The following is a 25,166-nucleotide window of genomic DNA, read 5'->3' as shown; positions in this document are numbered from 1 at the left end:
TACACAGTCACATGATGTCCTACAGCACAAACAGACTTTTCATATTGACTTGCATTGCGAAAGAGACGTCTGTAAATCAGCAGATTCATTTCTTTGAGTGACACAACCCCGTGATATGATTCATTTCACTTTGAGGTTTTAATCCATTTGGTCCTATAGCAATTGAAAGTCTAGAAGAGCCAAACAATTGAATCATTACCATTCACGTTAACGGAGCACTAAACCGGAAGTAGCCAACTCAACTGCTGGAAGTCTCTAGTGTGCCTGCTCTATGGGCCGCGCAGTGCGGAAGTAGTGCCGATTATCCCAGTAATTTTATATGTGGCAGTTGAACCATTTTGGCTTCATGCACCACTGAGCAAATTTCATAGGAATGATCGGGGCCCTGCCTTCGATGCTGTATCCAGTGTGCTTTATACATCTACGACAAGGACCTGCTCCCTATGTAGATATACACAGCTCATTCTAAGGTAACAAAAACACAACAGTTGTTATTTTCAGGTGATTATACACTCAAGGAAACACAGTTTATTATATATGATATTCAATTCCTGGCCAAAATATCCCTCTAAATAAAAAATACTGGACCTTAAAATATAAAATTGAACATAATGCGAACTAGTCTACTGACCTAAGAACATAATGTTTTGTGATGGAGCAATGAAACCTCTCAGTTCTCATGTAATTAAATATTTTGTATTATTTGTCTCCTGGGACTTATGTTCACATGGGTGTGTACCAGAGTTTACATCCAGTCGCAGGCCTGGAATTGATGAACATAATCCAGGCTTTTGCAGAATCGCCCAAATTTAACGTTGTTTTCTGGTGACAGGGTTTGGGCTTTAAGCCTTGAAGAATACTTTGACATTTTGGGGAGTATGCTTATTTGCTGTCTTGCAGAGAGTTCATTCATATTCATTCAGTTGACTTTGCTTAGCACAAAGACTGGAAACAGGGGGAACAGCTAGCCTGGCTCTATCCAAAGGTAACTAAATCTGCCTACCAGCACCTCTAAAGCTCACTAATTAACACGTTATATCTTGTTTGTTTAATCTGCAACATGCTCGTCCGGTTTTTGCATGTATTAAGTCAGACTCAGTATATAAGTGACAATGTGAGGCCAACACACACAACATACAATGAACCTTAAATTTCCTAAACATCAAAATACAGCTGGCTCCTGCTGATCCAAGTGATGTCTGAGACTTGGTTACTGTGATATAAAAATGTTTGACATATCAGCCTTTGTCTGAAGAGGCTCCACCTCTCTGGTCTCTGGTCCCCCTCCTGTAAAACTCTACTTTGCATACAGCTGCCAACGTCTGGTTCATGAAAGGGACAAGTCACAGCAATCTCATCAGTTTGCTTACAACAGGTGGCAGGTGAGACAGTAGTGAGTGTGTGTGAGTGTGAGTGTGTGTGTGTGAGTTTATACTCAGCGTGACAACTGAGCATAAATCTTGTCGAGTTCACTGTAAGTACAGAAGTTCCCGTCTCATATTTCAAGAGGAAAGTTTGATTGTGGCAACAATTTCGAGCGGCAGCAAACGTCTCTACAGAGGGTAACAATAAATATAAACTCCATCACATATTAATGACGCTTGAGCAGGAGCTTGATAAAAGCTCCATTACATATTCATAAATATTGATTCAGTTGTTGTCACCTCTCATAGTGTGAAATTGTTTCTCTGATCGTTTGTCGAATGCTTTCGCAGCAGCGCAATCATGTGTTTCTGGGATAATAAAAAAAAAAATCAAACTTTATTTTCCAGCGTCTATTTTTAGCTGATACACATGCCTTGGGAGAAAGCCATGGAAATGTTGAACATGAACATCTTCTAATCGTGTTGGTTTAAAAGGCTTATACCCGTTCATAATAAGCTAACTAGAGCATGATCACACAGTATCAAAAGCAAACCTAATGGGTGCAATGTCCGCTCACACTGACCTATCACCTCCCTCTGAGATGTGAAAACTGTCAGTATATAATCCTGTTGAGATTATTACAACAAACACAACACAGCACAGTGCACAAACATCTCTAATCAGTAACCAGTGATCTATCATTAAACAGCAACCAGATGTCAGTGTCTGATCTTGTTTTATTTGATCGTGGCATTTTTATTAATGGGTTGCCTGGAAAACTCTACATAACCCAGTGTTGTTGACTCTTTCCACCTTATATATAATATATTACTGTTCCACCTTCATGCAAATGTCACAATAAAACTGCACAGCAATGAAACTGGGTCACACAGCAGTTACAAAACTTGATTTTACTATTGTGGATATGAAGACGATGAACTGAGGTCTGAAACTCCACAGAACTAAATCCATCACATATCTAAGGTTGAGCTGTTTGAGATAAGTTTTCAAGCAGTGGAGATTGCACATTATTTTGATTCAATCCTTTTTTAATCTAGGTTAGATTACGGCAATGTACCTTTTGATCTTGTCTAGTGCTAATCAGCAACAACACTAAGACCACATGAGACTGAAAAAGCACATAACCTCACAGAAATTCAAAATATCCACTGATCCTACAGCAAAATATCCCTCTGATTGACCTATTTACTATTATCTAACCCTCTGCTCACAGGCTGTGAAGTAACATCACTCATATTCAAAACAAAGCAGAAAAAAAAACAGGTTTGTCTACACTCAAGACCCATTTATTCACCACAGCCTACAATCCGCCATGATTCTCATTTTACCAGGCATCATCCCTTCCTTCAACTACCCTGTTGGGGAGGCTTGAGAGCTTGCACTGTCATTTAATATTTAGTTTGGGTGCACCCGCCCCAGTGCTGCTCTCTCATACCTCCACATGCACGTGTATGCACAGACACACACACAGTTCACATTTTCAGACAATTTTTGTATTAACATCTCAAAATAATCATTTTTTTTGGTGTGATTTAATTAACTGTGCGCACACACTTTTTTGATACCAACATGTTGGCAGGAGAAGTAAACAACATTAAATTACAAGCATGAAATAAAACTATTGAACAGTCACAGCTGACAAGACTGCTGGGCACCGTGCTCTGGCAGTTTGAGTGGCTCTCTGCGGATGGTGGAATAAAAGTGCTTTAAAGTGAGGCAGTTTACTCTGTCAGGTGGGAGACGTCATGAAAATGGACTACCAGGGGCATATAAATGTGCTTATGAGTATGGTAGCTCATGCTGTCAAGTGGACAAAAGCTGTTAATAACTTGATAAAAATTAGCCATCTTATTCTGACTACTGGTCGTCTGTTTTTTGGAGATTATTCCTTCCCGACAGAAAGGCCTAACTTTACTCAAAGCACAGTCCTATAACAGTTTATTCTGATAGGCACTTCCTGCCTGACAGAGCCAATTTATCACACTAGTACGCTATGATAGCTTTTTTTATTCTCCCCAACAGAATGAACAATACCTCACTTGACAGAATGACGCATTTTCAATCACATTTGATAGTCTGTCTAGAAATATGAAGTATTTTTGCATTACTGAGCTACTCTTAACCTTGTATTCACTTATGAGTTGGCATGCATTCAGGTCCACAATAAAGACACAAGATGGATGCAGAAGTTTGTGATAGGCTTGGTCCGATGGTCTATTTCACCAACTCAACAGCTTCAACAAGGCTACCTGTTAATGGCATTTTTCTTTTAATTGAAAGTTGGAGTCTTACAGGAAACAATGGGAGAATCAAACAGAAGACACTGCAATTATAAATCATGTATCTTGGACCACTAGGCCACAGAGACGCCCAAAACCTTGAATACTTCATCGAATTTTGACATCCCAAGTAACCCTCATGGTTATGCACCATGTTAGTGGCTGCAACCCATGAATGCATAATTACACTGTGAGTAACAAGTTATAAATGACAAGCAGGAGACTCCAACGGTTTTGCTGTCCTTCCCATTGGCACATTCTTAGCCAATATATACCGACATACTGTAGAATTTAAATTCCATATCTCACCTTGAACTTAAAAACATTGCATAAGGACATGTCAGCAACTGAGACAGGCCTACTAGGTCTGGTTTCATGTTATCAAAAACTAAGAAACCTACTACAGCTCCCAGGCTGCTTTGCTCCTTTACTGTAACTCTTAAATCATGAATGTAGTTTGAACTCTCATTCGAAAAGAGGTCACTTGAGTTACATTAAAGGAGCTGTGTGTGACATTCAAAGCATATCTTATTCAGAATCTGATTCAGGTTGTCTGCACATGGTTCTAAACGTGGAGCTGGTTGAGCTGGTGGCTAGCAGCTAACGGTGCTAACTAGGGGTGTAAATCACCAGTTTCATCACAATATGATATTATATTGACTCTCTGGACAACAATACAATATTTGCAAAGACTGCCACAATATGATTTTGATTCGATGTGATTCAGGGGCTTGTGATCGATATGAGACAAAACAATGTCCAGTCAGCACAGTCTGTTACAGAAGAAGCTAACACCCCTTTCTTTTTTGCTTTTGGCCATAAAAGATAAAAACAACACATAATATGGATGGATGTCTTCACTTTACATCGATGATATAGGATCATTGATCACTGAATCAATATATTGATCCAGAAGGCCCCCTAGTGCTAACAGGGTGAACAGTGCTAACAACAGGAACAGTGCTGACAGAGCTAACAGTGTTAATGAGGGGGGGACTAGAAGGTGGGTGCTACGCTTCTGCCACAATGACAGCCCAATGCAGAGCAGTGGCTATTAGCTAGCCATGTTGCATAGCAAGTGATGGTGTGCTGATTTATTAATGCTCTAAATGTTGTAAGCAGAGCCTTTAAAGGGAAATGACACCTAAATCAAGAATTCCAATATGTTATTTCTGGGGCCTTGGAAAGTTCAAGCAATACATGTCAACATGAGCTACTCTCCCTTAAAGCCAGAAACCAGAGTCTCAAACTTGTGATGTCATCAAGTATTAGGTCTGGAGCTACTGATTCTGTGGACCCACAGAATGTTATTTCTTTATTACACTTTAATGTGCTTTAATCTGTTGTAGTGTTTGCAGTGCTGCAACAGAAAATGTACCCATAAACCCAGAACATTCCCCTGGGTGCTCTCAATGTCATCTTTTACCATTCATTGTCTATGAAGCAGCTGCAGACTTTATACTTGACAACACCACAAATTTGAGTTTTAGCACTGTAGCTCTTGGATTTGGGAGAGCTGTTCATGTTTACTAATATTTTTGGACTGTCTTAGACTATAGGAATACCATGTATGAATCTTGAAAATGGGCGTAGTTCCCCTTTGGGTGTGTGCCTTACAAAGATGTAAGCACCAAGCACAGGTAAGGCCACTGGTTATGGTTATGTACTGGCCACTTTAAGTTACCAAAGTGGGGTTTTTATGCATTAGTGTGGCATGGGTGGGCATGTTTGAGCGCCAGCTGGACTCAGAGAGGGGACTGGATTACCTCCTGCAATGCCAGCTGGTGCACCTGCTCTGCATCAAGTTGGAAGGGTTAAAGCGCACTCATTGTAAAGGACCATATGAAGAGGAGACAGAGATATACATGCTATCACTCTCTACAGCAGGCTACTTTTTCCAGCCAGTTATTGTTCTGATATTAAGTGAAGTATACCATCCTTGATGTATGGGAAACATGTGTGTCTCCAGTGTGTCTCTATAGACAGCCTGCTCTATAACTACACTTCACATAGTCTAGCAGCTGTGTCAATACTACAGCTAGACATGCACTTCATTTTGATCATGTCTCCTCTGCCAAACGCATATAGCTGCATTATGATTTTGCATAGACAAACACTACCGTGGGACTAATATTTATGTCAACAAGTGACTGAGCTGAGAAGCAGCGTGCCGCCACACACAGCAGTTGCACCTCCATGCAGCTGAGAAAAGAAACTGAATTCCTTGTAAGTTTGTGTGGAGACAAAGAAACATGTGACAGCACCGCTCTGATGTGTGGTTCAAAGGTGTTATTTGTTTGTGACGGATGAGTAATTCCTTCCCTTCCTAGAGTTACAAAGCTTGGATCATGTGGTCATGACTACAACTTTGCACCAAAACTGTGCCTTAATGTCATTGATGAATCCTAATCAAACACAAGGCTTGCTGCCTTTAAACTCCAGTTGATATTAAAGGCTGTTTTATATAGATATTATAGTTAAGTATATGTGAAGGTCTCATCTCAGGAGATACAGTGCATACAAAACAGAATGAGACCCAAAAATGTGCGTTTATAACGATCAGAGAGATTCTTCTTAAAGTGGAACAGAAGAAACCGTCACCTTTTGAAGCAAGTTTTAGGTCTCTATTTTCATTCTCTGAAAACTCTCCTCACTCGACGGCTTCCAACCTCTTATATTCTGCAGCCTGTTCATCTTCAAACAAGCTCAAGTTCAGACGCCCCTCTGCCACTCTCCGCAAACTCTTGACCCAGCGAAACTTGTTAATCTCTTAAACCCCCTGAACCTGTTTCCTCCTCTGCAACATTTCATCCCTTTCTTCTCTGCAGTCTCTATCCATCTGGAACGTCTTCACCCATTGCATCATCTTACTGTAAAGGCTTCAACACCTCTTACTTTCTGGAATCCCAAGACGTTTCTCTGACTACCTTGAAGGCACATTTTGCAATTTGCGTTTGATACATCAGAAACAGTAGAAGTCACAGAAGGACTATCTCTGTCACAAAGTGCACTGGGGGACACATAAACACACACACACACACACACACACAACCCTATTCTAAGTAGCAACAGACATCACGTAGGGAGATTACGGAGGGAGCTGTGTCAATGTGTCAGTGTGTGAGTGTTTCCTCTGTCTCTCCTCTCTCCCTGTCTCTCTCCATCCATCTCTCTCACTTACTCCCCCTCCCCTTTCTGAGACAAAATGGCCAGATGGCTTCCAATCCTACATGCTAATCCACAACACACAGACTGTAGCTCTGACACACCTACCACAAGACTACTGCTCCGCTTTGGACAACCGTGCCCTTAAACACACACACAAACACCCCGCATGAGGCCACTACACATTTATCAACTGTCGACAAGAGTCCTAAACGATAACCGCGCCGGACAATGGCGGCATAACTCATCCAGACTAAGTCCTCAACAGATGGAGGCCTACTTGTATGTACTGTGTGTCCTACTATCATATTTCAGGCAGCCCAGTTAGCAGGCTACGAGCCAAGATGAGGTCCTGTGTCTACTGCTTTTGTTAGCTGAGGTGAGGTAAGAGAAGCTGTGTGTGTTGGGTTACACTGGCCAATGGAAAACAAGGGGAAGCCCAGAACTGCACACTAATGCCATGGAGACATACAGGCAGATATACTGAGGAAAAGAAATGTTTATATAAAGTTAATTAAAGTTCTGACTGTATCATTTGTTGTCTGATCATGTCAAATAAAGACGCAGAACAGTCTATACTTATAGATATGTATGTGGTGGCAGATTAACCATTTCATTTTGGTCATGCAGGTCTGGACGGATGTAAAACAAAGGAAAATGAAACATCTATAAGTATATAAGGAGTCCTTCAGTCTTTAAAGGTAATTCTATCTAACGCTGCAGACACTGTTCACAGAAATTAAATGTTTAATAAAAAATAATGTTTGTAAAGTTTTTGGTTATGCAAAATGATCACAAGGGTCAGTTGTGTAAAAAGCAAAGCCAAAATAAGCTCCAATTTTGCCTGCACAACTCATGTTTACACTATAAACCATATGCTTTAGGGTGCAGTTTTACTTTACACACATGCAGGGTATATCAGACCTGACACCACCTTTTGACTGGCCTGTTTTTGTGAGCTTTCTTCGCAATTATGAAATTTTCATGAGGTGCCTGTTACCTACACACAGACAAAGGCCTTTATGGACACTTCAAAGTGATGGCGAACATGTAGACATACAACGCACACAGCTATTAACTGTCCATTTGTCTGTAACAGACCTGTGTAGATGAAGGTGTCATGAATATATAACGCTTGTTTCATAGCACAAGACCCAGAGCGGCGGCCAATTACCCGGCAACAGTTTCACGTCTCAGTAGAACAGCAGGATGTATAAATACCAAACACTCTAATGGTATATCGCAGCATCTCGATGCGCTGATCTGATGATCTGCTTGTCTCTCTGCCTTCTGCATTAGATTACCACTGTAGGCCTGGTGTCCTGTCTGCCAAGACCAGTGCTGTATAATGTGCTCTACTGGCACAAACTATTACATGCACTGACAGAATTCACAGTTTGGATCTTAAAGTTAGGGTACTGAGCTGAAAAAGGACAAAGGAGGGGGGGCCATGGTGGTGGTGGTTGTTAGGGACACTATCCAAAAAGATAACAGTGGACATTGGGCTGTGTGTTGGCAAGAATCTAGTGATATGTGCGCTATCACAATACAGAGGTTACAATTCAATATCTTGCGAAATACTGCGATACAAGAACTGAAGATAGCCGAACTGAAGAAGCCTCTTGGATGAGAGGTGAAACATCTTCAAGGAACTCAAGCAAGTCCAGTTGCCTACGATATAGCACTTAAGATTACCATGACCTGGATAGCTGAGAATCTTCAAGGTGATACATTGCGATTTTTAAAACATCAAATTTTTGGAGCTAGCAATGCACCCTTTCGACTCTGCCTGTTTCAAACAGAGTTATTCCGACAACGATATCAGTATCTGACATGTCTCCTATACTGCCTCAAATGCTGGATCAGGTATCGACCAGTACACTTTAAAGATAAAACTGCAGGTTTCCAGGAAACCAATTCTTCTTCACCACAGTAAAACAGTAGCCTACACAGCAAATTGAAATTTGCAGCCACTGGCAAGAGCCCCGAAGAAGAACTGTTTTCCGGGAAATGGTGTAGCATTAGCCGTATGGAGAACGTCAGGAATTTATCCAATATATGTGTATGTGTTTTACAAAGGTTTTAACCTGATCCATGCCATACAACAACGATATCAATCATTGCCCATCCATACAGGGTTAGTATTTTACAGTTGTTATATCATTAGTTTAAACGCAATAGTATTGGCTCGGTACTTGGTATCGTCCGACAAGCAAGTTCAGGTATCAGTACCTGGAAGGAAAAAATGGTATTGTAGCATCTCTAGTTTCATAGGTCTGTGCTCTTCGTGTTTATGCTAGCGATATGTTGTTACGTTGGAGTGGAAGATGGCTGACGATAGATTACAACATTGCTATCTCGAGGACGAGGGTTTAAACACAGCACAAAACTAACCACTGCCAAGAATCTTTGCATGTAAACATTTTAAGGGTATCACAAAACATAATATTGTGATACTCAAGTGTATTCATATTTTCTTGCACCCCTAGTGGACACAATATAAACCCTTGGGTGAACACAGTAAGAGAAGGATGAAGTGCACTCATGGTGTCTGGACAGACAGCTTAGTGATGAATGAAAGAGCATGTATCATATCGATACAACAGGCCAGTGTTCAAAGGGAGTAGCACCTTCGGCATCCCATCCCCCAATTCCCCTCTAATACCATCTCACCCTCCCTCGATCACTGACATGACTCCCTCACATCCCTCTTTCACGCGACAGCCAGACAACAGGTCCCCCATCAGGCCCTGCTTCTCACCAACCAGAGGATGACTGCGCTCCCTGGGAGATGAATCTCTCCATCCCTCTCCACCACCATCTCAATGAGCAGAGGTGATGGGGAGACACACATTCACTACTGTAGTCATTCCTTCCATCCTCCTCCACCACCAGCATTGATGGCTGTGGAAGAATCCGAAGCAGAATAGCTCAGCTTTCACAGGACCGGCCCCCACCCCCACTCCGCTCCCCAATGAAGTCAGGTGACCAGATGTTGTATATCTCCCTGTCACTATACAGCCGCCATGAAACTGCTACACACATCCATGTTGAAGCCTGGAGACAGAGGCACGTCTCTGCTTTCTGTGTGTGTGTGATCATTAAAAGACATAAATGGAAACAAAAGATCTTTCCTAATGAAGCCCTCCCTAGAAAGGCCATAAGTGAGGCAGTGCAGAGATAACAAAAGAGCATCCATCAGCATATTAACCATCCATCACCCCCTTTCCAACCCCCCCCCACCCCACCATCCCCAGCATATACTGCTCTGATCCATCCGTCAGCCTCGGGTCTACAGACCCAAAATAGCATTGCTTCTTTTATGTTCCAGTGTTGCCACTGCAGCTGCTGCATTTCTCTAGGACTGACACACACACACTCACACTCACAAGGCCCCGCACAAACGCCACCATTGATTCTAACACCTCCCCATCAATAAAGATGCTATTTGCGAGGCACAAGGGAGTGCATACTGAGATGATGTGATGCAGAGGGGGGGTATATGATCATACAAATGCATCTCCAGCCCATCTGATGCAGGCATCCATTTCCATCTCGCCCCTCACGGACACACTGCTGATGAAACAGCTGCCTTCTTAGCAGAGCAGAATGCAGAGTGGAAGAAGGAGGCAAAAAAAGGCTACAAAGCACCCCTATATACACAGCCTCCCCCTCCTCCTCTCCTCTCTCCTCTCCTCCCTCCTCTGCCTCCCCCCCTCCACATCCCCTATTGCCATACACAGAGAGGGAATTACCTGAAATATGTCTTCACATTCTCTTGCTGAGTGTTTCGCCTTTGGGCCCGCAGCTCTGCTGGATTCATCGTCAGCCGTACAGTCCTAATGACAGTTTAAAGGCAGGATTGCCATTCTCTTGTCAGACCAGTTCCTGACCCTAAAAGCAAGCTTGTTCGGCAGGCTGGATGCTTCACTGGCTGCTCACTGTTCCCTAGCCCATGATGTCATCCACCCTGCTCCGCTGATTGGCTGAGAGGCTGAATATTAATGCGGGAAGCGGCTCAGGGGGAGGAGGCAGCCAACGGGCAGACGCGGTTGGTTTTATGGTTAACAGAAGAAACCTGCAGAGTGAGGAGGCCAGGTGGGAGGGAGGGTATGTCCAACTCATGAGCTGCTCTTTGTAGGGCTAAACTCTTAATATTTTTGTGTTGATATTTTTCAAAGCAAACTCAAGACCTACATTTTTAGCCTGGCTTAGAATTGAGCTTATTTTATTTTATTAATATTTATTTATTTACATTTTTTTATTTGGTATTTATAATTATTGTGTATTTATTTATTTTATTCTTTTTTTTAACTGCCATATTCTTCTATTTTGTTACTTATTTATTTATTTTAAATTATCTATTACTTATTACTTAGAGTTTTTATCCTGCCTCTGGTTTTTCCCCACATATGATAGCGTTTCCTCAGTTCCCGTTTTTTATGAGTGCTGTCATAATAGTCTGTTACTGTTAAGTCCTTACCATTACAGTCTCTGAATTTATGTGTGTGTGTCTGTGATGAGGGGCACTTTGTGTTGCATTCTGTTTGTATGAAAAGTACTAAATAAATAAAGTTTCATTGATTGATAATACAACAGGTAGGCCGGTAAAACTTAACACAACTGAATATTTTACAAGAGCACGCTTTGCAAAGGTGTTTTTACATGCAAAAATTAAACTTACAAAGCCTTTAAGAGACTGTATGATGCACTGGTGCTCCTATGAGTTACCGTAAAACTTCAAATAATAGCCCGGGCTATTATTTGCTTGAATCACTGAAATCAACAGGCCTATATTTGGCACAGGCGTCTATACAGGACAGGCCTTTAATTCCTTTCACACAAAACTGTTAATCAGCAAAGATAGGAAATACAATCAAATTGTTTACGTATATCCAAAGATCTTCTATAAAACAAATGCTTGGCAACGAGACCAGGGTTCTAATTGAGACAGGCCTTCATTTGTCAAAATGTGTAGCTACACCGGGCTAGTAAAAAGGACTGGGCGTTTAACTGAAGTTTTACAGTAATTTCACGATGTATGGACCACATGGAAGAATACAAAGTAAAGAAATATAATAAAATATGATAATTTACTACAAACGAAGGAGCACAGAATATTTCTAAAATGTATCGCAAACAACACACAAAGTTTCATATTTATCAGCAAGAAATGACATAGTATGCTTTCATTTTGTGTAGGAAGGAGGATTTTTTATTTAGAATTTAATTAGTCCTCAAAATAAATTAAAATAGATGTGCAGTTTCCTTTTTTAAAAATATTTAATTAAGAAACTCCTCCCAGTACCAATTATTTATTTCTTCACGTGTTTATGATTTCACAAAACACAAACAGAGAAATGACTATTTTATGACATCATAACAGGCCTCAAATTCTGAGGAAAATCATATTTAGTTTCCCTATGAACTTATACATACAAAATGTCTAAAATCGCAGTAATATTATATCCCACCCCTAAAATCTATGGGGCCAGTTTCCACATTTGCAAACTATACCAAAATGTTAAAACAACAAAAAATATATTTTACTGAATGATGACATTTTTCTGCCACACAGATTTCCTTTTTCGGACTATAAAAGAGACTTTGGCTTTTATAAGCAGGCGGAGACGACAACCAAAATGCTCACTGCATTTGCCCTAATTTGCCTATGATGTCATCTTTTTCCTCTATCTCACCTGTGATTGGCTGACTGGCACAGCATCTGCTCAGTCTCATGGCTAGTGCTTCAAGCCCAAGGTGGAGGCCTATCTGAGGCTCTGTGAATCATGGCTGGTTGTCCTGACAACCCCTGTAATGTCGATTCCTTGTCGGAGAGTAATATGGCTGTTCTGTGACAGTGTTCACTCAAATGGAGAACCTGATGATAGCGAGAAGACAGCATCCCTCACAGTCCTTTAATCACATCAGAAGATGGTCTTTGTGTTTTTTAGAAATAAATTGCAAATATATTTTCTGAGAAGTCTTGGAATAAGATGGAGCTTTGGAATAATTTGGATTATAGAAAACACTATGTTTTTTTGGGGAGTAACAATCATGAGACTTCCTGCAGTCTCAGGGATTAAAGATATATTAAAAATCAGGGCTAATCCAATGCACATCTTCTCTGACAATATAAGTTTTTCTCCAGCTTTACAGGCACACGAGTGTTGCAATAGTGAGACCTGATTAAATCCTGCCAACACAGACACGAAAGAGAAATGCAAATGTAGAGTCAGTTCAGCAGTGCCACGCAAACATTTTAAAGCAGAGGAAAGGTTTTGCTCTGACACTCAGGATCACTGTACACTTACACGGAGGCAGTGAGGCACAGTTAATACAGAACAGTGACAAAATAATTCTTGATCTGAGACAACACAACAATACAAAAGACAAAGGATAACACAAATGACAGAAAACAATATTTGGATATTATTGGGCTGTTTGCTGTTATCATTTTATGACATCTATACTATATTCAGATCTATTTTTTTGCTTTATTTTCCAATAATCCTGCCATAAGTTTAAGACAGCAGCAACCACTAATTCATTAAGTTTCCATACATGTGACTGTAATTATGAATAGCCAGCGTCACAGTGGGGCTACCACAGCAGACACTGGGCTGATGAAGGGGAAATACCCTAGAGAGGTCAGGTGTCCATCGCAGGTCCAACACATGGACACTCTCCAACAAATGACTGTTTTAGTGTCACCATTAACCACATGTATAAGTCTGTGAATTGTATGTAACATGTAGTACAGTGGTTCCCAACTGGTCGAGCCACAGGGTCCAGATTTGCCCTTAGTCATTGGTTCAAGAGCCACGCAATTTAAGATATTCAATGTCATACTTGTGTTTGGCCATGTCATCCAGCTAGTTTGCTGTCTCTGCCAAGTAGCTGTCCATTATTCACTCATTCTATAGCAGGACACAGCAATTCAAAATAAAATAATCTGTGCTGGAAATTAACCACACTTAAAGTTCGTTTTTTTAAAAAGTCAAGAAGTCACTTGCAGTCCATTCAGAATGGAACCACGACCCACCTTTGGACCGCGACCCACCAGTTGGGAACCAGTGATGTAGTAAATAATGAGTTATATCAGGCTACTAAACTACCCATCTGTTGCTGTGTGCAGCCTCCGTCAGCCAATTAACAGGGTCGGCCCGAAGATTTATGGGGCCCTAGCCAGAATCTGGACCCACCACGCAACAAAGAACTAACACACACACACACACACACACACACACATAGGGCTGGGTATCGGTCAAAAAAATTACAATACCAGTCGCAATACCAGTACCTTTAAAGTAATACCAATAGAGTACTTCATTTGGCACCTTTTTCTACTTTACAATACCCATCATGTGAATGGAAGCATTTAGTTGAGTAAAACGTCACCACTCCTCTTCATCCAAATGCTTTTACAGAAATATATTTTTAAAGTGTTAAATTTGATAAATATATATCTGCAATTAATGCATTTATTTCATCAGACGCCAGAGGTGTGTGGTATAGCCATACTTTCAAATGCTTTGGTAGCGTCTTGGCATGCTGAACTGTCAATCCTATCAAATAAACCATGCTTGACTTCACCACACCTCCTATTTTGTACAGTCTATGACCACATCACAGACTGTAAGGTAGTTGTGATAGGGAACTAATCACATATATTGTGACTGTCTGCAAGCAAAACCATTCAAATAGTCTTTTTTTTCTGTAGAAAAAAAACAAAAGGATTACATGCAAATATCGTTTGACTGGAGAAGCTCCATACTACTTGATAATAGGTTATTTCGGTCGATGCTTAAAAGTTATCAAGTACCGAATTGACTTAAAGGTTCTCCTGTTTGTGTACAAAGCCCTTAATGGTCTGACCCCGTCCTACATCGCACACCTTCTAACCCCCTATTCCACATCCAGGTCCCTCACGTCAGCTGACCTGGGGCTCCTGGCTGTCCCACGCTCCAGACTTTCGCTCAGGTGTGATCGTATCTTTGCTGTGTCTGCCCCCAAACTGTAGAACGGCATCCCCCTAACATCAGATCCACCCCACCATTGACTCTTTCAAGTCCAGGCTCAAAGCTTACTTTTATTCATTAGCGTTTAAGTCCACCTGATGTGGTTTTCCCTGATGCATTTTATTACCTCTATACAACACTTTGGTGTACGCGAGTCGTTTTTAAATGTGCTTTATAAATAAATTTGAGTTGAGATAAGTACGAAAACCTAGCCCTACATACACACGACTACTTCTATTTCTTTATTTGTTTATTTATTTAACCCATATTTAAGCAGGTAAGTCCCGCTGAGATCAACAATCTATTTTACAGGGGTTAACTGGCCAAGACAGCAGCATACAAAAAAGTTACAGCCAAACAACAACACAATAAAAACATAAAAGATATAATGACAAGAACCAACCAGTTCCTCATTCATCCTCGTACTATCTAATGTGACTGCACGTGGGCTCCAAATGACGCCTAAGTCCCTCTCTAACCTTTTATCTTGCCTTCATTTTGTAGATTCAAGTGGATTTAACAGGTGAAATGAATGGATTAATCTGCTTAGTCCGCTCCAGGAGAAGAGCAGGTGTTTTGTACATGAAAGGAACAAACTGGGATGGCAACAATGATTAGAAAGGTCAAAGACTTTCCACTATAGTGTGTGTCCTTTAACAGCCATGTGTGTTGTTGCTGTGTCCTTTAGAAGTTCTGAACCCATACCTGCTCCCTCATTATAAGTCAGTCATTAGAAAGAGCAGCACAAAAAATCTCATTCACACAGGGTCCCCTTCTGCTTTTATCTGGTCTTTCTTCTCAATCATTTCCAGCAGCTGCATATTGACTGATACAACATTTTCTCCATTCCACATTCTGCAAAATTTGGGACATTTACTCATAAACTTAGCCGAGTAATACTCAAGGCAGATCATTTCCTAAAGCTCGGTGGTGAAAGCTCAGATCGGGAGCTGACGGAACAACCTGCAGCTGCAGTGAGGAGGAGCATGATTTACTAGTATCCATAGGCTGCTGTCAGTGATCAGGTTTATATAATGAATCCTATAAATATCCTCACAGGCAGAGCACATCTCTGTGGTGACATTTTGTAATAAGCCCCGTCTGAATTTACTAGTGCTGTGGGCAGAGTCAGGGAAATTGCTTTCAAAATTAAATCTATATAACCTACATATGTATAACCCACATATATCTTGACTGATAAGCTAATCAGTAATGTAATCAGGTAGGCTCCTAAAAAAGTGTTGTAATCTTGATATAAGCATCTGCGTTTACTGTCACCTGTTTCACTGCAACCATAATTCATTCAACACTGAAATGTTTCTTTGTTGTACAGTGATGTAGCATCCAGGTTTTATGCAGAAAATAACAAACGAGTGTGTAGTGCATCTATTGTAACATGAGGATTATGTTAAGACAATGTAGGCAAAATACTAATCTAGTCAGGTCAAGTCTGGAGATGATTTTCAAACTGAAATATCACAACTGTTCAATAGGTTCCCAATAAATCTTGTGCAAACATTCATGATCCCCTGGGGATAAATCCTACTGACTTTGGTTACACCCTGAACTTTCCTCTAGCACCACTATAAGATTGATATTATTGTTTCTTAGTAAAACTTTTCATCAACTATTTGATGAATTACTACGAAGTTTGGCACATATATTCAATGTGTCCACTGAAAAAAATCCCCTCTAAATCCTTGACTTTTTCACTTGCACCAGCAGCAGCTCAATGCTCAAACGTATCCAGTAATATACCTCCACATAAAGTGGATAGATTGGAACAACATGTAGTTTATTCTGTAACACTGATATTCATGGTTTCTGGATGATTAATGTTTTTAGTGAAATGTAGCTATGTGATTAACGTCTACAAAGATGGTACACATATTCATGTCCCCCATTTGCCTAATAATCCAAAACTATAAACATCCTCATCAGCCTGAGCTCTACTTTGTGTTTAGTGCTAATCACTGAATGTTAGTATTTTAACATAATAACTAGGACTGTGAACATGGTAACCTACTAACAGGTTACCTACTAACATCAGCATGTTACCATCGTCATTGTGAGCAAGTAAGGATACTAATGGAATGGTGCGTTTTGTACTTGGAGGTCGTAAGTCGTAAGTGATGATGTCACCTTTGAGTTGACAACAGTTTTTGCATTCTAGTTGACAACGGTGGACAAGTCGGAAAAAAACAAGAAAGCCTTTGTTGCCCTTGCACTTTCGGAGTATAGACGGCTTCAAAACCATCATGCACTCCAACTGATGAATGCCGCTGATGAGGCTGACCTAATGTAAAACAAATAAGATAAAATTGCTATAAACAGTACTTTAGCAGAGTGTTTACTCACTATGTATGTGACCGGCAGCCATCTTGAATTCGTAAGTCGGGGTTGATGCGGTTGCTCCGAGTTTCCAAGTTGGAAATCTGATCTCAGGGTGCGTTCGAGTTTAAACTTCCGACTGGGAACTGGGAATTTCCGACCTTCGAGTACAAAACAAATGCACCATATGCATTTAGCTTGAGTGGCGTTCCCGAGGGGGGACCACGGCCCCCTGGTACAATTGCTGCTCTCCTCCTCAGCAAAAATAATTGGAGGCCAACATTACTGTCTTAAGGGGCTGTGGTGCACTCACGAGTCTCCCTTAAACCTGAGAGGGCTTGCTCCTAGTAAATAATGAATATTTGTCTTTTCAAGGAAAAGCACAATATAGCCTATTTGAAGAACAATGAATCACCAAACACATGTACAGAAAACACAATAAAATTGTTGTGGAAGTCACATGTTAACTGTACTGGTATTGTCTACACACATTAGATAATAAGTAATACTAACTGTAAAATAAGAAACCAAAATACATCAGTATGTGATTCCTGAACCCTACATATTGACATGGACAGTTTCCAACTAACCTATATAAAAGAACAGCATAAAAGAGTATCTAAAACTCAGTTAGGGCTTTTGGTCTTGGTGTCCCACCCCAAGATTTTCGGTGGCCCAAGCTGGCCAGCCCTATGAAAAATTTCTGGGGACGCTATTGTTTAGCTTAAAACAGCACTCTGGCTAAGGGTTTGAAAATATTGTACACATTGCATGTCCACAGACAGCTTTGGACTTTTAGTGGTTGTGCAAACACACACACAGTTCTGTTTATACTACAACTGAGGGTCCCCCACGGTCTTGTGTTCCCTGCGTGCGCATTTCCCCATCCATACTCCACTGCAGGTGGTGACAGTAGTGCACCACAGCGTTGTTTGCAATAAGCCAAAAACAAGAAGATGCATTCACATTAGTAAAGCAAATGGCAGCTTTGTGACAGCAAGATGTTCTTTTTTGTTTGTTCACTTTGGCTGAACAACAAGAAAAATGCAAAAAAATAAAATCTCATGTGTGACCGCCTAACAAGAATTAGTCCAGCAATTGGACTGTGGGTAACAAGAGCTTACAGCCTGCACGTTTGCTATGCCTACAGTCCATATGGTCACAAATTTTGGCCTGCACATGGATATCCACATAGGAGTCTGTGTGGACCCTTGTGGAAATGGGCAGATGACGACATCTATCTCACATAGACAAAAGTGGACCCTTGCAAACACAAGTAGTATGGAGTGGTCTTACAACCCCTACAGAGCTGCTAACATGGCTGTAGACTCTCAGTCTTGTTTCTATCCATGTTGTAACTTATGTACACTAGTTTAATCAGTGCAAAGATTTGTGCGCCTCTTATTGGTTCAACCATTCCTTTTACATAGCGCCTCACTAGTCTTTCGAGCACTTTACACTACATGCCACATTCACCCATTCACACACATTCATACACTGGTGGCAGAGGCTGCAATGCATGGTGCCAGTCTGCTCATCAGGATCTGATCTAATGCCCAGTCATACGTATATTTGCACACCAACTGCGGAGCCTTCAGGAGCAATTTGGGGCTCAGTACATTGCCCTAAGACATCTCGACATGTAGACTGCAGGAGCCAGGGATCGAACCACCAGCCTTCCGATTCGTGGACAAGTCACTACACCTCCTGAGGCTCAGCCACCACTGCCTTCAGGGGAAAAGGAAATATCATGCATTGCTGCAGTGTTCAGTCATTTTATGGCAGTTAATTTTTGCAGTCCAGTTCGATCTATTTCACTTCAGAGACAACTTTGATTTACCAACTCAGCAAGGCCAGCCGTAAATTCCATCAACAGAAACCTCGTATAATTTTTGTTTGCAATATGAATGCAAACTTTCATCACTATTTGTATGTGTGTGTGTAGTATTTCCTTATGATCCTTCCTCACCCGTCCAAGAAGAATGTATCATTCCACAAAATGGAAGGCAGAAATTCGAGCTGATAGGTTCTTTGGTCTGGAATCAAATAATCACAGCACTCGTCAATCACTACTGTATAAACCATATCAAATTATGGTTTAGATTATCATATTATGGCAGAGCTCACTGTGCCTTGGGAGCAGAGGTAGAGGGAAGCTTCAGAGAGACATGCAAGCCTCGCAGGAAATGATGATATATGAGAGGAGATGAAGTGTGTGGGCGAATCCCACTGAACTAAACTTTGCTTTCTGCTATGGTGATCAATAAAATCTCTCACCTCTCACCTGTGCCTGAAAATATATCTTGTGATAACAGCTGTGCAATTTACTTTCAGTCAATGCTGACATTTTGTTTTCTGGTGGTGTCATACACCCGAGCCGCAGGTACTTCTAGCTCTTAAATTCAAGAATGGAAGACACTCGAAGCTTCTTTGACTCTTTCAAACTGAGGTTTACTAGGAGCAGGTCTATATTTTGAAGTGTGTAAGTTACACTGTTTTTTAAAAGTGGCTATATGCAGTGATTATAGCAGGAACATTCACACAATCAAGCACATTTAAATCAACATAAACAAAAACCTAAATTGAAGGATTTTAGATTTCATCCACATTACAAATGTTGTGCTTAAAATACACAGTCACTCCACCAACAAAAAGCATGTGCAGCATTATAAAGTATCGCTCTAAGTGTGCTGATGTCAGTGGATAAAACAGAAGAGACATGGCTGGTATAGTCAGTGTATTAATACTCTTCATTTTACCACATCAGCTTAACTTCTATAAGCCCTCCACTGGTAACTTGGCATGTAGAAGATAATAGGTCACGCTCATCCATGCTACAGCTACACTCACAAACAGGATAACTACTTTTTGTGTGCACTGGCACAGCAGAGATTACCCCCAAAGGAATATAATTGAGGTTAGTAGGCCTCTATCCTGCTGATTATGGGTAACCTATTGATAAGTTATCCACGGTACAAGAGCTCATTAATTCCTTTTTTTCAGAATGAAAAATGCTCAATGGGAACGTAAGCGCTGACAGCTGAGCGCAGTAATTACAGATTACAGCGCGGTTTAATGTTGTGCACTTAACACCTTGGCTGTTTTGCCGAGATTTTAAATGTAGGCTGTGTTACATGTTTGAACCTGCTTACTCAGACAGGATGCCAAGGCTGAGAGGGAGCGTTTCATCTAACTCATGCTACCGTATGTTTTGGATCATGACAGTTAGTTTGTGCCTTCAAACACAACTCCAGTGGGGGTGGTGGGTGGGTGCATGTAGTGGGGGGGTCCTATTGACATTTTGCAGTATCATAGTCTGCTGTGTCTGATGGTTGTGAGGCTTTTTATGGTGCATTTAATGACTATAGATACTGTAAATCGAATACATGATGGCCTCTGATGCGAAACCAATTTGGGAGATTTGTGCTGATAAAATACTGTGACACCCAAACTATTTATTTGGCTGGTGTCACATCCAGGAGGGAACTTATTTATTTCCCAGGGACATATATATCTATCCACACAGCAGTCCAGGGAAGAGATTTAGTCTAAACTGCAAGATTATAGAAATGTATATGAATCCTGGATACAGACGATATTGCACTACAACTACATTTTAAAAGTGCTCCTTTGTTTGAATTCTACTAAAGTTATGTTAAAGGAGCTCTGTATGAGAGCAAGTCTATGATTCATAAGCCCCCTTTAAACTGCCTGTTCAAGGCGAGACTTACTCACCATTATTCTGCCTCGTCATTCTTTATAAAAGGTACAGTAGTGCAATCGCAGAATGGGGGGACAGAGTTGTGTCGCCTTTCAGCTGGCAGCTGACGTAGTAACAGAGCTGAATGTACATCTGTTTACAAGGGACAGCCGGCAGGACGAGACGATTGTGAAGTTTTGACGATGTGTTATGTGTACAACCAATTGCAGGGAGATTTAAAAAGCAGCAAGCAGCAGTTAGCAGCTAACTCAAAGAAGAACAGCGGCCACATACTGTATGTCCACAAACTGGGGAGATTATGAGGTTCAGGAGGTCCTAACACTCCGAGCAGAGGGCCAGAACAATGGCTATATAATAGAAACAGTAAATGATTGTTATTGCCATCTTATTTAATTGTTATTCTTTAGAGAGCGCTGCTGATGCGTATGTTATATGTCATACTAGAGGTCAATGCTGTTGTGTCAAATGTCACGCCCATCACGCCTCCTCTGCTTCTGGGATGGTGGTATGCTATCTTAAATCACACACTGAACCGGCCATGGTTTGGTTATGTGTAAAAATGCAAAGACTGTCGAATGAAGGGACTTCGTAGCGACCCTATCACAAAATCTCTGTGTAAAAAGGGCTACAGTGTGAGCCAGGGATTGCCTGAACACGGCTCTCAACACGGAGGCAGCTGAGCGGACTCTTAGCAAACAGTGCTAACATCAGCAACAGTGCTGTAAGAGCTAACAATGTTAACTTGGGACGGAACCAGTGGGTGGGCGCTGTGCCTCTGTAACAGCAGGATGGAGTTATCAGTGGTAACCGCTGTATAAGCACAGTGCAGAGCAGTGGAGATTAGCTAGCCAGTAGGATGCACACACAGGGACTCGCATGCACTAACATGCACGTGCAGCCGGACTTTCTACCAAAGCAAAGAACAGAGAAACTCGGATTACAACACACACAAGGAGCGTGACTTCATTCTCTGCTCGGGACGCCATTACTCCACTATATCTTTATATAGCATACCCCTGTTTGCTGCTATATTAATGTCCTGAGTGGCGTATAAAAAACAAACAAACAAACACCCAGCTGTTGAGCTTTCCCCATTCACCATACTATAACCTCTGGATTGTAACACAGTCTGGTAAATCTGTTGTGAAGAGGGATTAGGGGTTTTTATCATGACATTTGTGCGACAGTGAAATCTACAATATACAAATCCATCTTACACTTAAATAATCTCGGCAGCTCCACACTGTTTGATGTTGTTATGGTGTGAAACAAAGTTGACGGAGGTTACATTTAAGACATTTAAAATGCTGTTTAGCAAACAGCTGAGTGTAACAATCAGGGAGGATAACATACATTTTGGACCTAATAACAACATTAAACATGATGACCTGCCTAAAGGCCACCATAGGGTCTTTCATAATAACAACTTGTGTTTATATTCCTTTGGTATAATGTCAGACAAGCCAGTAAGCATTGACATATACAGGGTTATGAATAACAATCTAAAATTATACAACAACGTGTGTCTACTTCAGTGCAATTGTGTTAGTGCAGCATGACACCTCAACTATTTCTCTCAGTGTGGCAGCGTGAAATCACACAATTGAAGTCATTTGAAACAATTTGCAGGACATCAGCTCTGATGCTGCTGAGAAGCCTCTCAGAGACACACCTATGAATGTAAAACAGGGATGGGGGTGGCAAATGCGTGGCCTCTGGGGGTTAGAGAGAGGGGTCTGTGTGAGCGCCTCTAAAGGTCAGTTATTATTCAGTTATCAGGTGTTGATGTTCAGTTGCAGCCAACAAAATATAGCCCAAATATTGTGCATTCATCTCAACATGTCAAACAATCCTGTACGCACACTTTGCATACTCACAACCCACAGAGTATTCATATTCACTCCACCTTTGCTGACATCTCTGTGTTGAATACACCCTGCTTTAACTCTGCCCTCAATCAAGCTTTGTGTGTCAATATTAATCAGTGCACGACAGAAGCACCTATCCGCTCTCGGAGAGCAACACAACACAAAAGTCCTACCCATGACAACAGTGGTCTGAACAAGCCCCTCCCACTGACAGCTGGCTTATTGTGTGCCGTGGCTCTGAAGCGGCCTTGTTTCCCTTTGCTTGGACAGTTCAATAACTAATCTCAATGCAGCCAACAGCATGTAGCTTTGAAAACGAGTAGGGCAGCCTCGATGGAAAGTCATATAATCTGCTTGTCTGTGTTGTGTCGGGTAACTGGGAGGTTACCTTGTCAGGTCACATGAGGATTCAGAGATGGAGCAGATATGGCGCACACACCTTGACTGCACAATATGATACAATTAGATTCATTTGTTTTGCAGTTGTTGTTTGTCTCTCAAGTAAACATGTCCTCATTTTGTCATGAATTTTTAACAGGGAGGCATTCTCCCCAAAAACGTCCTCATGGACTGACACCTTTGTTTTTGGTTATTAAAATTCTACACCGGTGTTTCATTCAGCCAGTAGCTCTGCACACATCTGAGGGAACACAGTATTAACCCATTTTGCCTAATTTAACTTATTTACCATGTTTATTTAATCAATAACTTTTCTTTTTGTGTTCTGCAGAATGATTTGTTTTGTAATTAAGTTGGTCATATCAAAGGTTATCGCGGCACGTTTGCAATTATTCTTCCCAAGATTGCGAATGACATTTTAATCTGCCATTTCATCGTCCACCCACAGTAATGAAATTGAGAAAGGGCAGCCGTAGTTTGGTCTCCATCCTTCAGTTCATTCATCCATCTGTCACATCTCAGACACCCAATTTTGATGGAGCTCAGTGGGGATGATGCATGTACACAAAGCTATACTAATTAGCTCCGGGAAGGCAGCGTATCCACTCCCTTTGGTTCAGTGTATTGAGGATATACTGTAGGATGTGTGAGCCTGAAAACCATTTAGTGGGTATTAACAGATCTTCTTTGTCTTTTTTTCACTATAGAAACTTTGTTTTTATTATTTATGTGCTTTTACAGTTTTATTTTTATGCTATTTGATTCAAGTTTTGCAGTAAAAGTAATTGCATTTTTGTTTTCTGCATATTGGGAAGTTTGAATGATCACTGTTTGTCTGTCGATCTGTCTACCATTCATTATCATTAGACAAAACTTGTATGAATTATGCATGACATTGGGAGCACAACAAACCAGTTAAAAGATCATCTGTGACCAGTCACATCTTTGATATAATGTGCTACTTTTAACAAGCACGCTGACCTGTCGAGTCACCCCCCAGCCAACGGTTACTTACAATGACATCACACATCCAATCCGACCAGGACTCGCAGCAGAACAAATGGCAGATCCCCCTGATGTTACTGCACACAGGGCACGCGTGCAACCCCCCCCCCCCCCCCCCCCCTTCTGTCACATGTAGGCTAATGAACAGCAGGCTCGTGCTCTTGATGGAGCAGCCTTTTGGGCCACAAGAACCGTGTGTACTCACCACTTTCTGCTTGGACACACACAAACAATGGGACACGTCTGGAGTGCTTGGGGCCCAAACCCTGAGGAAGGGCAGATGGTGCCCGGGATCGAGGACCGCACCCCCATTAGCATGAGAAAAGAGAGGGACAGAGGCGGGGGAACAGGTACCCTCTCTCCTATTTCCCCCTTCCATAGAGATTAGAAAGGGGGTGACTCATTTACTCAACAGAGTCTGTGGCGCTGATTTGGAACCCAATTAGGAGCAAGCTGTCAACGCAGCAGCGCAGAATATCAAATGTGAGGATCCTATTTGAAAAAAAGTCTCATCTCTATGGTTGCATAAAAAATGCACAGTTTTCCCTATCCATATTTAAGCTCCTGTTCATCATTTATTTAAGAAATTTCATTTTGCATGTGCCGTATTAGAATAACTCCAGATTATCTTTTTATTCCAACATTATGGGCGAACAGAAAATATTTGAGGTTTTTATTATAAACAGTATTTTTTTATGTGCATGGCTGCTGTTCTTCAGCAGAACGGCTGTATTTTTTAAGTGAACACATGTGGTGGCTCTTTTTTATTCTATTATACCCTTAAATTTAAGTCCCAGCAGGTGCTTAAATCCGCAAAATGTCTTTTTAATGTGCATAAATCTCAGATTTAAGTGGACATACATGCTGGGTTTTCATGCAGCTGGCCACGGCAAATCATAAGCTAGAGTTAAAGTAGCTCAGGTACTTATTGATTAATATTTGAAAATATATATGTGTGTTGTTAAAAGCAAGAATATTCAGCACTGTTATA

The 25,166-nt window shown here is 41.2% G+C and overlaps 1 protein-coding gene across 2 annotated transcripts in view; it reads right to left on the bottom strand.

The window, feature by feature from the left end:
- LOC126385380 (serine/threonine-protein kinase PAK 3) overlaps positions 1-10,781 on the bottom strand; it is a 42,917-nt gene extending 32,136 nt beyond the window's left edge. For both annotated transcript variants that reach the window (XM_050036961.1, XM_050036972.1), the window contains exon 1: positions 10,586-10,781. The gene's annotated coding sequence lies outside the window, so the exon portion shown is untranslated. The remainder of the gene's footprint in view (positions 1-10,585) is intronic.
- Positions 10,782-25,166: the final 14,385 nt, after the last annotated feature.

Source organism: Epinephelus moara, chromosome 3 (assembly GCF_006386435.1).
Source record: "Epinephelus moara isolate mb chromosome 3, YSFRI_EMoa_1.0, whole genome shotgun sequence".
Taxonomy (NCBI): domain Eukaryota; kingdom Metazoa; phylum Chordata; class Actinopteri; order Perciformes; family Serranidae; genus Epinephelus; species Epinephelus moara.
This window is presented reverse-complemented; position numbering and strand designations above follow the sequence as displayed.